Genomic DNA, 16,739 nt, shown 5'->3' with positions numbered 1-16,739 from the left:
ATAGTTCACAGCCATTGTTTATATTCTGTATGCGCTCTGCTTAGCACAAAGTGTATTTTGCTGCATTTAGTAGAAGCTACAACTATCACGCTTGTGGAGTCAAGTCTGAGATATTAAAATGAACTAGTTACTCATGAACTTCAGTAGCCTTAATAGAGAAACAAAATTTCACAGTACAAACTTACCTGTGAAGAGGGAGGTAAATAAAATGAATTACTTTTAACCCAAACTGTGCACACCCTGGGAGTTGTGTTTGTTCTTCACCTAGCAAACAGCAAGGGAAGATTTGAAGGAAGAGGTAAACAGGTTGTAAGTATGTATTGGGAACTCAAAGCAGTAATGCAAGTGCTAAGTTATAGTAGTACACAGTAGACTGCATAGATTTCTTAGATTTAAATAATTTGGAGATTCATACCACAAAATTATAATGATGTATATCAAGTTCTTTGTAGGACAAAAGTAGACTACTGTTATGTGTGTTTACATGCAGAGGTACAAAAAGTGTAACAAACACATACAAATATTTAGCTAGAATGAAAGTCTGGGATGAAGTGACATTTAAGAATAGGAAAGATGAACTGTAGCTCATTACTCCTAACTTCTCCTGTGGTAAACAGGAACAGGTGTAGGGTGATAGAAAAGAGTGTATAAACTATACCTAGTAGTGGCAAACCTGTCAACCAATCACTTCAGAATTATCCATCTGAATTACCTGCACCACATTGGAGTTCAGTGATACAGAGTTATATGATGAAGCAAGAACTACACATATTTAGCACAAACAGGGCAGTGCGCAGTTTTTTTGGCAGTCTGATGTATTATTTTTATTATAACTGAAGATGAAAAGCTGGTGCTTTGCACCACGGAATTGGTGCATTTATTAGAATAAGAATGAAAACAGTGACTAAAACAGTCTTAAACCACATCATTATTCGAAATGTCATATAGAAAGTTGAGCATTTTATATATAATTTCCTATGCTGACAATTTATTCCGTACAATATATTAACTTAATAAATTTTGCACTAATCTAATTAAGAGTAATGTGACTAAGAGGACAGGATTGAATATTAAGCCATGCTCCTTGTGCTTTAATCAGTCTGGGAATGGGTGCATACTTTGCATACCTGCTCCATTGATCAAGATACAGTGTACAGTTCCAGAGATGGATCCTTTGGTCATATCTTTACTTACCTTGCTGAATCTCCTATTCTTATCTCCTAAGCTGTGACTCTGAAGCTGATACGCTAGGCTTAGCATCAGGAACCTGTTTTTAAAATGCTAATGCCTGTAAGCATGTAGTGGTTTGGCCCTGGCTGGGGGCCAAATGCCCACAAAGGCCACTCTATCACTGTCCTTCTTAGATGGACACAAAAGAGGGGGAAATATAACAAAAGCCAGTAATAAAATAAAAGCAATTTAACAATAACAATAAGCACAGCAACAGACAGCTCAATAGCAAAAGCAGAGAGTGAGGTTGATCTTTACTTCCCACCAGCAGACAGTGTTCAGTCTCAGGAAGCAGGGTTACCTATGTATAATGGTCCCTCTGGAGGACAAACACCATAGAATCATAGGATGGTTTAGGTTGGAAGGGATCTCAAAGATCATCCAGTTCCAAACCCCCTGCCATAGGCAGGGACATCTCCCACTAGAACAGGTCACTCAAGGCCTCATCCAACCTGGCCTTGAACACCTCCAGGAAGAAAGCATCCACAGCCTCCCTAGGCAACCTGTGCCAGTGTTTCACCACCTTCACTGTAAAGAACCTTTTCCTAACATCTAGTTTGAATCTCCTCTCTGCCAGTTTAAACCCATTACCCCTTGTCCTGTCATTACAAGACCTTGTAAATAGGCCCTCCCCAGCCTTCCTGTAGGCCCCCTTCAGATACTGGAAGGCTACTTTAATGTTGTCTCAAAGCCTTCTCTTCTCCAGGCTGAAGAGCTCCAACTCTTGTAGCCTGTCCTCATAGCAGAGCTGCTGCAGCCCTCTTATCATCTTCATGGCCCTCCTCTGGACTCACTCTAACAATTCAGTGTCCTTCTTGTGTTGGAGGGGACACAGCCTCAGGCTGCGCCAGGGGAAATTTCGGCTCGAGGTGAGGAGAAAGTTCTTCACTGAGAGAGTCATTGGGCACTGGAATGGGCTGCCCAGGGAGGTGGTGGAGTCGTCGTCCCTGGGGCAGTTCAAGGCAAGGTTGGATGTGGCACTTGGTGCCATGGTCTAGCCTTGGGCACTGTGGTAAAGGGTTGGACTTGATGATCTGTGAGGTCTCTTCCAACCTTGGTGATACTGTGATACTGTGATACTGTGGAGGCTCCAGAACTGTACACAGTTCTTCAGGTGGGGTCTGATGAGAGCAGAGTAAAGGGGGAGAATCATGTCCCTTGCCCTGCTGGCACACTTCTCTTCATGCAGCCCAGGACATGGTTGCTGTCTGGGTTGCATGTGCACATTGACAGCTCATGTTGAGCTTTTCATCAATCCAGACCCCCAGTGGGTGAATATCCCCCCCATTTCCTTCTTTCACTTCATTCTTATACCTTAGCTGATGTCATATAGCATGGAATACCCTTTTGGCCAGTTTGGATCAGCTAGCTTGACTGTGACCTTTCCCAGGATCTTGCCCACCACTCAGACTGTCTGGATAGGGGAAATGACAGAAAAACACAGCCTAGACGCTTGTTCAGCAGTAGTCAAAGCAGTGGTGTCTTATCAACTACTACTGCAAAACACAGCACTAGAAGGATACTTTGAGGAGAATTAACTCCAGCTCAGTCAAACCAAATACAGAACACGAATGTTCTCACAACCATCATGCTATCCTTACATCCATTTCAGAAGATAAATTTTGCTTATTTGATTTATTCCAGAGGTTACTATGCTTCAATGATGGTCTCAAGGGATTAGGCATGTTTTTTAAGTCTGTACTGCTTTTCTGTATCCATCAATTGCTACATGGGTGGCAAAAGGGCTGAAGGTCCCAGGTCCTAAAGAAATATTATTTTGACTGAAAAATACAGTCAGAAGATTTTTTAAAAAATCTAATAAAAGGATGTGCTTCCTATGAGAACTAAGTATAGCTTTCCTATAGTTAGGGAAAAGAATATTCATTTCTGTTCTTTTTGTGTTTTGATCTGCACCTAAATTTTTTATTCATATTCTCATCATGTGGAATCACTTAGCTCAAACTGGATGAAGTGGTACTATTCAGAGTTTGTACACTCAAAATTCAGTGAAATGTAATATTTAACACTGATAAATTTCCTTGCCTATTATACCGATGGGAAGTGTTCCTGATAGACCTTGGTAAAATGGTGCTTTTTAAAGACTTCTACTTGCATTGAATTAGAATACATAGTGTTAAAATTATGTGCCAACACTGTTCTTATGCCTTGATCCCCTTAGGAATTAATACAGATTTAGTAAGTCCCAAAGGCCCTTCAGGATGATAGGAATGTACTGAACTACTTGTTCCTCAGATTACTTGGAGGAAGCTACACATTTCTGTTTATCCTGATGTGTGACATCCTTGTGGCTCTCCAAAGGAGAGATGTTACTGAGCTTTCTCCTTCTTTTCTTTCTTTTCTTTTCTTTTCTTTTCTTTTCTTTTCTTTTCTTTTCTTTTCTTTTCTTTTCTTTTCTTTTCTTTTCTTTTCTTTTCTTTTCTTTTCTTTTCTTTTCTTTTCTTTTCTTTTCTTTTCTTTTCTTTTCTTTTCTTTTCTTTTCTTTTCTTTTCTTTTCTTTTCTTAAATGAAGATGGTTGTGAGGGAAGACGTGATATAAAATTTTCATGGAGGTGTAACTGGATGGATAAAATCAGAGCTCCTGAGGACAGTATATACAATCCAAATTGGTTTACTCCATTAATGACAATTTATAAGATAACTCATCTGCTTAGAGAGACAAAATAATCTAGTGTTGCAGAAGAATACCTTGGTATTAACCAGAACTCATATGTAAAGCTGTAATGTTTTATTCTGATTTGTGAAATGCATTTTGCTACTGTGGTTCATAATGAGGTAGCTGACCAGAAAAATTCTGTTTAAAAAACGTTTCTGTCAAGCACAGCAAGTTGAAGCTTCAGGGCTAGCTGGTCATGTCAAGCTTCTCAATACACAGAAGCACGATTGTCAATGGCAGGACTTCAGGGCCTGAAAATATCATTCTGTCTGAATCTCAGTTATAAGCCCTTTCCTTCTACTGTCTTCTAAAATCTTGGCTTTCTATTTTTGCAAGGTTAGAGTTTTGACATGACAAGGAGCATCAGTGAAGAGTCTGGAACCCGAATGATCTAGAAAAGTCCAAACACTGGCCTTTAGATGGCAGTGCGTACCTGTTGAATAGGAATTCTTCTGCCAGAGGGGAAATTCGGGAAGCAAAACCAATTGTCTAAGGTGGAACTGAGATGATTTTGCATTTCTGAACTAAGATGAAGCTCCTGCCTTATAAGAATTTCATTGTTGGATGACTGCATCCAGTGACTATTTTGCAAACAAATAGGAGGAAATTATTATATTGATATCCTTATTTCGTCTTCTAGGTTTGAAGAACATGTATAGAATTTTTTTAATTTGGATTTACCAGGGAAAAATATAGATTGATAGTTGCCTATGAGACTTTTGGTGTTTCCCTACTCCATCATGCAAAAGTGTTACAAGGAGTTCAAGAAAGTTAGTACATAGTTCATGCAATGGAATAACGATATCGTATAACAAATTCTACCTTTGGATAGACAGACAGAGGCATCAGGAAGGGAGACTTAGGTAAAACCACAGAACATCTTGTGCACTTAGTAGCAACAAAGTAATCTAATATAGCCTCTCATTGTGTTTTTTGGAAGGAGGGAAAAAAAGCTAATTTTTTTTGTGTTTGCAATGAAATCTTTGTGTCAAATATGCACTGCATTTGTATTGTACATAAGAACATATAATGTTTTATTTATTTTGTAGTTATGTAATATTCATATTGTAAAGGCCTTTTGGCTTTCAGAACAGCTGGGATTCTGTTGCTTTCTGTAAAATCATAAATAAAAAAATAGAATGGAGGTAATCTTTGTACATAAATAAAAGTACATTTTACTTCATATTTTGTGTGAGCCAGATAAATCCTGCTTACAGAGTTTCTATTAAGACTTTGTATACTTGGAAGGAGAGTACTGTTGTATTGTTGTTTGTCTGTAAAGGAAAATTAATAGGTATTTAGAATTCTATTTGAAATGTACTAATTTTTATAAATGAAGCTTTAAAAATGTATATTTTTTTTTCAACCGTGAAGATCAATAAATTATTGGAATTAAAGGGTGTAATTTCTTTCTAAAGAATTTCTGGAATGCATATATCCCAGAGAGGAATTTTGAGTCCTGCCAATCAAAGTATACTCCAAGGATTGCAGATGTTTGCAATAATTGACTTTAAGTCAATGACAAGTAAGGGAGCATTCACGGTTGTACAAATGATTTATCACCAATGCATGTGGGTAACCTTAAAACTTAACCAACAGCTACCAGATAACTTTATCAGATAGAGGCTCATATGACACCATTTCTTTCATTGAACTTTATCTCTGTTCAAATATGACTTTAACATTATTTCATACCTTATGTCCTGTGGCTGTGATGACCGTGAATACTATGTACAATATGCACACACTGGTCTGTGTGAGCTACCTAATGACAACTTTATGCAACTCAAGAAAACGCTGGCAAATGCATTTATTTTAAAATTAGTCTGATTCTCTACAGACACTAAACATTGTTTATTCCTGTTTTTATTCACTTGAACAGCAGAATTCTCATTGGTTTCACTGATGACAGATTAATCATTAAACTACTTAGGGGTTTATCTTACTTCTATTGATATTGTTGAAAAAAAATCCGTCACTGTATTTAGAGAAATCTGGTGAGTCATTAGAAATTTTAAAAATGTATTTATATTTATTTTTACTAACAGTTTTGAAAAGGAAACATTATAAAATGTCTGTTTGAAAATCTGAAGAGCTACAGAATAATCTGATGTAGACTAGAATTTCCAGACCTTTAATCTTATCAGTATAACATTTTCATATCTCTATTTGCTACCTGACAATCTCTCTGATATATTTATCTATTATAGAATCATAGAATGGTTTAGGTTGTAAGGGATCTCAAAGATCATCCAGTTCCAAACCCCCTGCCATAGGCAGGGACATCTCCCACTAGAACAGGTCACTCAAGGCCTCATCCAACCTGGCCTTGAACACCTCCAGGAAGGAAGCATCCATAACCTCCCTGGGCAACCTGTGCCAGTGTCTCACCACCCTTACTGTAAAGAACCCTTTCCTAACATCTAGTTTCAATCTCTCCTCTTCAGTTTAAACCCATTACCCCTTGTCCTGTCATTACAAGACCTTGTAAATAGTCCCTCCCCAGCCCTCCTGTAGGCCCACTTCAGATACTTTAATGTCTCCTCAAAGCCTTCTCTTCTTCAGGCTGAAGAGCCCCAACTTTTGTAGCCTGTCCTTGTAGCAGAGGTGCTCCAGACATCTGAACATCTTCATGGCCCTCCTCTGGATTCACTCCAATAGTTCAATGCCCTTCTTGTGTTGGAGGCTTCAGATAGACATTGTGCGATCACCACTCTGTGTGTGTGACCATCCAGCCAATTCCTTATCCAGTGAGTAGTCCATCCATCAAGTCCACGTTTTTCCAGCTTGGTGACCAGGATGTCATGTGGGTCACAGTCAAATGCCTTACTCAGGTCCAGGTAGATGATGTCCGTTGCCCTTCCTTTGTCCACTGTTGCTGTGACTTCATCATAAAAAGCCACTGAATTTGTCAGGCATGATTTGCACTTGGTGAAGCCATTGCTGGTTACCACCAATCACCTCTGCTTTGGTTTCCATTTGCCTTAGCAGAGCCTTCAGGAGGATCTGCTCCATGATCTTGCCAGGCACAGAAGTGAGACTGACTGGTCTGTAGTTCCCAGGGTCATCCTTTTTTCCCTTCTTGAGGATGGGCTTTATGTTTGCCCTTTTCCAGTCAGCAGGAACTTCACCAGTCTGCCATGCCCTTTCAAATAGGATGGACAGTGGTTTAGCAACTTCATCTGCCACTTCCCTGTTCTGTCAGGACCCATGGCTGGGTATCGTCCGGCCCCATGGACTTGTGCATGTTCAGATTCCTTAGGTCATCATGAGCATGACCTTCAATTATAGTGGGCAGAGCTTCCTTCTCCCAGTTCTTACTTTTGCCCTTTGGGACTTGGACATTGTGGTTGGAGCCCTTACCAGTGAAGACTGATGCAAGGAAGTCATTGAGCACCTCAGCCTTAGCCATATCCTTTGTCACTATCTGTCTATTTCCCTTCAGGAAGGGTCCTACATTCTTCTTTTCTCACTAATATGCCTGAAGAAGTTCTTCTTGTTCCCCTTAATATCTCTAGCCAGATTTAATTGTAGTTGTCGTTTAGCTTTTCCAACCTGATCTCTGTTTGCACAGACAATTTATTTGTTTTCATCCCAGGTTACCTGTCCTTGTTTCCACTCTCTGTAGGCTTTCTTCTTGCATTTAAGTGTGTCCAGAAGCTCTCTATTCATCCATGGAGACCTTATGGCATTCTTAGCTGTCTTCCTCTCTTTTTGGGTGCATTGCTCCTGGGGCTGGAGGAGGTGATCCTTGGACACTGACCAGCTTTCTTGGGCCCCTCTTCCATCCAGAGTTTTTATTCCATGGCACCCTGCCAAGGAGGTCCCTGAAGAGGTTGATCTCTGCTCTTTCGAAGTCCAGAGCAGTGAGTTTGCTATACACCCTCCTTGATGCCTTGAGGGTCTTAAACTCTACCATTTCATGGTCACTGCATCCAAGGCCACACTTCAGCTGCACTTCACTCACCAGCCCCTCCTTATTGGTAAGGACTAGGTCCATCATAGCAGATTTTCTTGTGGGTTCCTCTACCCCTTGGAGGAGGAAGTTATTACCAATGCATTCCAGGAACCTCTTAGATTGCTGGTGTTCAGCTGTGTTATCCTTCCAACAGACGTCATGCATTTCTTTGGGAGTCAAATCTCTTTGTGTGTTTTTACACAACCTACTGTCATAACCATCTTCACCTTGACAGTGAAGGAGCAGCAGTAATTGTAATGTGCCTGCCCGTATGGCAAGATACAGAAGTTTTGAGAACCTTGTAAGGTGTATGCCTCTTCTAACAGGGGCACAAGAGTGAGAGTCAGTAGATACTAGTTTTTCTAGTACTGTGCATCAGTTCAATAATTCTTAATGTCAGCACATGTGATGCTACTCTGTAGGTGAAACAAATGAATTAGAAATGTATTTAGTTAAAAAGACATACCCTTCAGGTTTATTTTGAAAAGTTTTACAGAACTGAAGTTATAAATTGTTGAAAAATGCCAGCGCAGTCTACTCTCACTCTGAATCCATTATTTAAATTCAAGTGCTATTTCTTTTGAAAATCTGTGTTTAGATCTTGTTAGTATCTTTTTGTAAATGTTAAAGACTGTGATACGCTTTGGGGTTTGTTGTATTTTTAATGAGTGGTTAGGTACTATTTGTTTACTACTTACTCAACTGGCAAATGAACCTACTAGAGAATGCACCCTGCTGGACCAGCTCTTTGTGAATAGAGAAGGACTATTGGGTGGCATAATGGTTGAAGGCCATCTAGGACATAGTAATCATAGAATGTCACAGATTTAAGACTAATATCTTAACTGTAAATGAAAGTTTTCCAGAGAATTGAAGAGAGTCTGAATGGATGGGGAGATAGACATCTCCAACAGGCTGAACAGAGCACAAGAAATATCTTCATCCCATTCTATTGGGATAAATTTTCTCTATAATCTGTAATTTTCTCTGTAGTCTAGAGCACAGCTTGTTCTTTCCTTCTCACCATGCTTCTTCACAGCCTGGTTCGGAGAGAGAACAGCACCGAGGCTAGCTCAGCTGGAACGCGCTTTCTCAAAGCTTTTTTTCCTCCATTTTGTGGCTCTCTAAATTGGAGAAGCCCAGAAGGGGAGCAGGGAAGCTTGAAGGTGAGGCAGAGGGGTTGGTGCCTGGTGAGCGGGTGATTTAAATGAGGAGTGGCAGCGGCAACGCCACAGCCTGGTTTGGCAAGAGAGCAGTCTTCACTGCTGAGCCCAGCCTGATTCGGCGAGAGAGCAGTCTTCACTGGTGAGCCCAGCCTGGTTTGGTGAGAGAGCAGTCTTCACTGGTGAGCCCAGCCTGGTTTGGCGAGAGAGCAGTCTTCACTGGTGAGCCCAGCCTGGTTTGGCGAGAGAGCAGTTTTCACTGGTGAGCCCAGCCTGGTTTGGCGAGAGAGCAGTCTTCACTGGTGAGCCCAGCCTGGTTTGGTGAGAGAGCAGTCTTCACTGGTGAGCCCAGCCTGGTTTGGCGAGAGAGCAGTCTTCACTGGTGAGCCCAGCCTGGTTTGGCGAGAGAGCAGTCTTCACTGCTGAGCCCAGCCTGCAGCGCACAACGGGAAAGGGGAAAAAACATTGAAAAAAAAAAATCCCCAAACTAACTACTAACTTAACTATCGTCGGACTTCCAAGAAAGCCAGACATGGTGCAAACTAGGTCCAAGTTTTACAATACTTGTAAAACTGTGGGCATCCAAACAGAGTCCAAACAGAGGAATGCAGATGTCCAGGCAACTGGATGTGAGGAGTGTTGGAGCCTGGCACTTGAAGTCGAGGGAGACAGAGGCAATGGCTGCATTAGGTGTGAGCAGATTAATAGTCTGCTTAACCTGGTGGCTGAACTCAAGGGAGAAGTGGAACATCTCAAGGCTGAAAGGGAATATAAAACAGAGATAGACATACAGCACCATGCTCTGCAGTCCCCCTTGCCAGAGGGAGATTAACTAAAGTAACAAAGGAGAATGGATGCAGGTACCTGCCAGAAGAGACAAGGGTAAACCCTTCCAGCCATCCTCACATCCTCAGCTGCCCTTACACAACAGATGCAGGGCACTAGAGGTTGAGGATGAGGTGGTTTTGGAGCAGGCAGAAGCATCACCAGTTGGGAGGGCAACTGAAAGAAATCAGTTGCACCCTCGCATCAGAACAAGTACCCAAAAGAAAAAGAGGAGGGTAATTGTTATTGGTGATTCCCTTCTGAAGGGAACAGAGAGCTCCATATGCCTGCCAGACCCCTTCCACAGGGAGGTCTGCTGCCTCCCTGGGGCCCAGATCAGGGATGTTACCAGGAGGCTGCCTACTGTAGTGCAGCCCTCTGATTACTATCCCTTCTAGTTATACAGGCAGGGAATGATGAGATTAATAACAGAGGGCTAAAAGTTTTCAAAAGGGACTTTAAGGCACTGGGAAAAGTAGTTGAGGGAGCAGGAGCACAGGTAGTCTTTTCATCTATACCTTTAGTCACTGGTTGGAATGCAGAGAGGAATAGGAAAGAGTATTTGATTTGTGCCTCCAACAAAACTTTGGATTCTTTGATATTGGGAAACTTCATATTACCACAGGTCTACGAGCAACAGATGGGGTACAACTGATGCAGATGGGGGAGAAGGATCCTGGCACATGAGCTGGCTGGGCTTGTTGAGAGTGCTTTAAACTAGAGTGGAAGGGGGAGGGGGTTAAACATGACAGCACCAGAGATAAATCAAAGGAAATTGAGGATGGTAGGCTAGAGCTAGGGGTAAAAGCAGCAGCCCAGCTGAAGTGCATGTACACTAATGCACAAAGTATGTGTAACAAACAAGAGGAGCTGGAAGCTTTGGTGCTGGAGGAAAACTATGATATTGTTGCCATCAATGAAAGGCGGTGGGATGACTCGCATGATTTCAGTGCTGTAATCAATGGCTACAGACTCTTCAGGAGAGACAGGCAAAGGAGAAGAGGTGGGGGATTGGCTCTGTATATGAGGAATGGTCTGGATGTCATGGGGGTAGAAATCAAGGATGATCAAGTTGAGTCTTTATGGGTGAGAATTAATGGGAAGGCCAACAAGATTGATATCCTGGTTGGAGTCTGTTATAGACCACCCAACCAGGAAGGAGAGGTTGATTTATTTCTCTTTAAGCAACTGGAGGCTGCCTCAAGATCACCTGCCCTTGTACTGGTGGGTGACTTTAACCTACCAGACATCTGCTGGTACTTAAACACTGCAGAGAAGAAGCAGTCTAGAAGGTTTCTGCAATGTGTGGAAGACAACTTCTTATCCCAGCTGTTACGTGAGCCTACCAGGGGGGCAGCCCTGCTTGACCTGCTGCTCACAAATAGAGAGGGGCTGGTAGGGGATGTGGTGGTGAGGCTGCCTGGGGTCCAGTGACCATGGAATTATAGAGTTTTCAATACATGGAGAAACCAGGAGGGGCATCAACAGAACCTCCACACTGGGCATCTGAAGGGCAGACTTCAGCCTATTTAAGGAACTGACTCAGAAAGTTCCTTGGGAAAAAGCCCTTGAAAATAAAGGGGTCCAGGAAGGTTGGACCTACTTCAAGAAAGAACTCCTGAAGGCACAGGAGCAGGCAGTGTCATTGAGCTGGAAGACGAGCTGATGAGGGAGGCAGCCAGACTGGATGGGCAGGGAGCTGCTGAAGGAATTAAAGATTAAAAAGAGAGTGTATCACCTTTGGAAAAGAGAGGAGGTGTACCAGGAAAAGTTCAAGGATGTTGCTAGGTCTTGTAGAGGAAAAATTAGAGAGGCAAAATCCCATTTAGAGCTTAGGCTGGCCACTGCTGATAAGGAGAATAAAAAAATGTTTCATTTTCATTTTCATTTTCATACATGAATGGCAAGAGAAGGGCCAAGGACAACCTCCAGTCCTTATTAGATAGAGAGGGGAATATAGTGACAAAGGATGAGGAAAAGTCAGAGGTGCTGAACACCTTCTTTGCCTCAATCTTCAATAGTGGGACAGGTTGTCTCCAGGGCAACTGGACTCCTGAAGAGGCAGATGGAGTCAGGGACCAGTATAGTCCCCCTCTAATCCATGAGGAAGAAGTAAGGGACCTGCTGAGACTTTTGGATCCTCACAAGTCCATGGGATCCATCCTAGGGTGCTGAGAGAGGTGGCAGATGATCTGGCCAAGCCACTCTCCATCATTTATCAGCAGTCCTGGCTCACTGGAGAGGTCCCTGAAGACTGGAAGCTGGCCAATGTGATACCCATTCACAAGAAGGGTCATAAGGAGGAGCCAGAAAACTACAGACCTGTGAGCCTGACCTCAGTGCCAGGCAAGGTCATGGAACAGGTCATCTTGGGTGCCATCACAAAGCACCTACAGAACGGCCAAGGGATCAGGCGCAGCCAGCATGGGTTTAGGAAGGGCAGGTCCTGTCTTACCAACCTGATCTCCTTTTATGATCAGGTTACCTGCCTGGTGAATGTGGAGCAGGCTGTGGATGTAGTCTACCTGGACTTCAGCAAAGGTTTTGACACTGTCTGCCACAAGAAGCTCCTAGCCAAGCTGGCAGCTCATGGCTTGGACAGATTCACTCTGATATGGGTCAAGAACTGACTGGAAGGCCAGGCCCAGAGAGTTGTGTTGAATGTTGCCACATCCAGTTGGCAGCCAGTCACTAGTGGTGTTCCTCAAGGATCAGTGCTGGGCACAGTCCTGTTCAATATCTTTATTGATGACCTGGACGAGGGGATTGAGTCCAGCATTCAGTAAGTTTGCAGATGACACCAATGTAGGAGCAGGTGTTGATCTGTTGGAAGGTAGGAGAGCCCTGCAGAGGGACCTGGACAGGCTGGATGGGTGGGCAGAGGCCAATGGGATGAGATTGAAGAAGGCCAAGTGCAGGGTTCTGCACTTTGGTCACAACAACCCCAAGCAGCACTACAGGCTGGGGACTGAGTGGCTGGAGAGCAGCCAGGAGGAAAGGGACCTGGGGGTACTGGTGGATAGTAGGCTGAACATGAGCCAGCAGTGTGCCCAGGTGGGCAGGAGTGCCATTGGCATCCTGGCCTGCTTCAGGATCAGTGTGGCCAGTAGGATGAGGGAGTTTATTCTTCCCCTGTACTCAGCACTGGTCAGGCCACACCTTGAGTACTGTGTCCAGTTCTGGGCCCCTCAATTCAAGAGAGATGTTGAGGTGCTGGAATGTGTCCAGAGAAGGGCAACCAATCTGTTGAGGAGCCTGGAACATAAACCCTATGAAGGGAGGCTGAGGGAGCTGGGGTTGTTTAGCCTGAAGAAGAGGAGGCTCAGGGGGGACTTCATTGCTGTCTACAACTACCTGAAGGGAGGTTGTAGCCAGGTGGGTGGTGGCCTCTTCTCCCAGGCAACCACCAATAGAACCAGGAGACACAGTCTCATGTTGTGCCGGGGGAAGTATAGGTTGGATGTTAGGAGGAAGTTCTTTACAGAGAGAGTGATTGGCATTGGAATGGGCTGCCCAGGGAGGTGGGGGAGTCACTGTCCCTGGAGGTATTCAAGAAAAGCCTGGCTGAGGCACTTAGTGCCATGGTCTAGTTCACTGCATAGGGCTGGACTGGATTGTTATTGGAGGCTCTCTTGGCCACCTGGGCACACTACTGGCCCATGTTCAGCTATTACCTACCAATACTTCCAGGTCCCTTTCTTCCTGGCTGCTCTCCAGCCACTCTGTCCCCAGCCTGTAGAGCTGCTTGGGGTTGTTGTGGCCAAAGTACAGAATCCTGCACTTGGCCTTGTTAAATCTCATCCCATTGACCACTGTCCACCCATCCAGCCTGTTGAGGTCCCTCTGCAGGGCTGTCTTACCCTCCAACAGTTCTACCACTCCCAGCTTGATGTCATCTGCAAACTTACTGATGCTAGACTCAATTCCCTGGTCTAGATCATTATTAAAGATATTGAACAGGACTCAGCCCAGCAGTGAGCCCAGCTGTGAGGTCAATGGGAACAAAACCCTCTCTCTCACTACATAATAATTTGAAAGACTTCCTTCTGACACACACTGACTCCAAGAAAAGGCAAGACGACAGCTACAATCTGTATGAAAATAGATGGAGACAAGGTGAAGCACATGTGGGTGCTTTTCAGAGATTATCTGTAAGAATATGTACTTTCTGCCAGCATTGTGGTATACTTACACAGCAGCTATTCAGGCACGTGTGTTTTCAAAGAAGTTGCAATTTCCTGTCAGATTTTTTACAAATCCTTTCTAACAGCGGTAGATGGAAATTCAGCTATTCCTGCAATGAATGACCTTCAGTGTTTGGATCCCAGACAGCAAACAAACGATTTTTTCTACAGAGAAAGCCCTGCTGTGAACATAACATTAACATCCTGTTTCTGCACAACAATTCTGACTTTTGAAAACTAGAGTACTTTCCTTACTAAGCTAATCTTGCTAACACTTCAACATTAAAGACTGATGGTGTCGGTAATGGAGATTACATTAGATAGAAGCTCACAAGACATGATTTTTATTTTTTTGTACAAGTTTTGTTTAGACAGCATTAGTTTTACCTTTCAGAGCATTAGTTTCCATACTTTTCCTATGACTTAGCACATAAGCAATATTTTTAAACATCTATTACACTGGGTTGTACATTAAATATTTTTTCAGCTGATTAAAACAGTTCCACATTTATTTAATATTTGAACGGTAAACAGTTTGTGAAGGACTGAAATGTCTTCTTATACACATGCACACACTCAGGTCTCATCAGAAGGGCCTCTATTGTGATTGGACTTCACGTAGGTGATACTAGGCATTACAGACTCTCAGATGAACCCTCTTTTTGTATGTGATTCAACCCAAATATTTAATGTTTAGTAGATGGCACTGACAGTAGCATGCAGCAGACTTGATAGAAAGGCTTTGGGAAAGATAACACAGAACTTGTTTCACAGTGAAAATATTTATTGAGCATATAAAGTCACAGTCTCATGTCTTAGTAACATTTCAGATGCAATTTAGCTGTGTCTTTTGCACTACTTCTTTAGCACAAGGTGCTTGGGAAAAAAAAAAAGAAAAAGTAAGCAAATATTATCTAGAATATTTGGTATAATACTGAATCTCAGCTTGATATTGTGTGCAGAGATTCCTAATTTTGGAGCTAAATGTTTCCTATCATAGCCCTTTGCTAATGTGATGCAGGAAAGCTGAAGATGACCTCTCTGTATTGTTTAGTCCAGAAAAGTTTAAATTTCAATTCCAACCTGAAAAAATGGCATTACAAAAATATTTCCATGAGGTATTGCATCTACTTTTAAATGCTTTTTGAATCAAGAATATGCAGCAAGCAAATGCATAAAACAGTGTTTTACCAAGTATATGCAGTAAGCAAATACATAAAACACTGTTTTTTCCCTCCCACTTTGAGCAGCCTGTAGGGTTTATTTTTGGAAGGGTTCTTCTTTCAACTTATTAATCATTAGAAGTAATAAAAAATATGCAGGTCATATTAGATCCAGTCCTTCAGCACTCTATTGCGAATACCCTTCCAGTTCCATGGATTTTAGTGGGTTGCATAGCTTTAAGTAACTGGAACAGTGTTGATAGTTCTTTGGTGCCATACAAAGAACTGGCATTCCATATGCTGGAATACAAATGAACACTTATGGCTGTACTGGCTCTCTGTTGAAACAATATCAAGAATTAAAAGCAGTAAAACTTCACTTATGTCACTTAAATTAGTGAGTTATGGCTTCAATAAGCTGAGGATTACTATGAATTTGTAAATACATATTGTTGTTCAGAGAAAAACTGTACTGAGATTGCAAAGGAGGGGCTTTAATGTTATATATTGCAAGCTTCATTTGAGGAGTTTAGAGAACTCTAGTTAACTCTTATCTACTCCAAAGTAGGGTAACCGTTATTAGCTGCATTTTCCTTTTAAGTAAGAAACACATAACAGGAGGGGAAAATGTGACTTGGACAATAGCCTCAAATTGTTTCAGGTTAGTCACATGTAAAGGAATGAAAAATCCTGAGACTAGAACTAGTTAAAGAGCAAAGAGCATTATTTTAACAGTGGAAATCAGAGTAGATTACTGCTTCTGCTTTCTGGAGCATATTTGTTGAGATTTGTTTTTTTGTTTGTTTTTGTTTTAATTTTTTAATGTCTCTCTGTAAACAACACAAAAAAAGAATCCAGATTGTTAACTTTATGGGGTGTTAGTGTAACAGGTGAGAATTGCTCTTGAATATGGTACGATTGCCTTTCTGAGGTTGTACTTAATCTTCAATCATGTCCAAAGATAATTCAAGAATATAAAATTATTTGTAATTGTGATGGTTTGGGAATTACCCCCACCACCACTGTTATGAAATCACCCAGAATGAACTCAGATGGCTGGAAATTAAGGAATGAAGTTTTATGTTTACAGCTTAGTACAATATACAAGCAGATATTTACAATATATCACCAATCCATATAGCTATATACAGAAATATACAAGTTTAAAAAAGTAATACAGAAACGTAACAGCCCTCCCAGAAATCAGAGTCCCCAGGAGGGGCTCCCAACCAACCTTCCACCTTCTTTTCACCCCTCTAACTTATCCCAGAGTATGCCTTACATGCAAGGTGAGTTTGGAAGATTGGCAAGCAGAGTTAGAAGCAGAAGGATTAGTTACACAGAAGCAGACCAGGGAGAAACATGGACTCCGACAGAGACACATACACTGTCTTACACATATTTGTGTTCTTGTTTTTATAGATCTCAGCAAGCTTAGGAGTGAAGTAGACATTACCAGTGTTTTCTTATCGCAGACTATAATCTAATTTTTCTCACAAAAATATTCCAATTTTTCGCAGACTACCACAGCAGTCCCTGGAG

This window comes from Pogoniulus pusillus, chromosome Z, assembly GCF_015220805.1.
Source record: "Pogoniulus pusillus isolate bPogPus1 chromosome Z, bPogPus1.pri, whole genome shotgun sequence".
Lineage (NCBI taxonomy): Eukaryota > Metazoa > Chordata > Aves > Piciformes > Lybiidae > Pogoniulus > Pogoniulus pusillus.
This window is presented reverse-complemented; position numbering follows the sequence as displayed.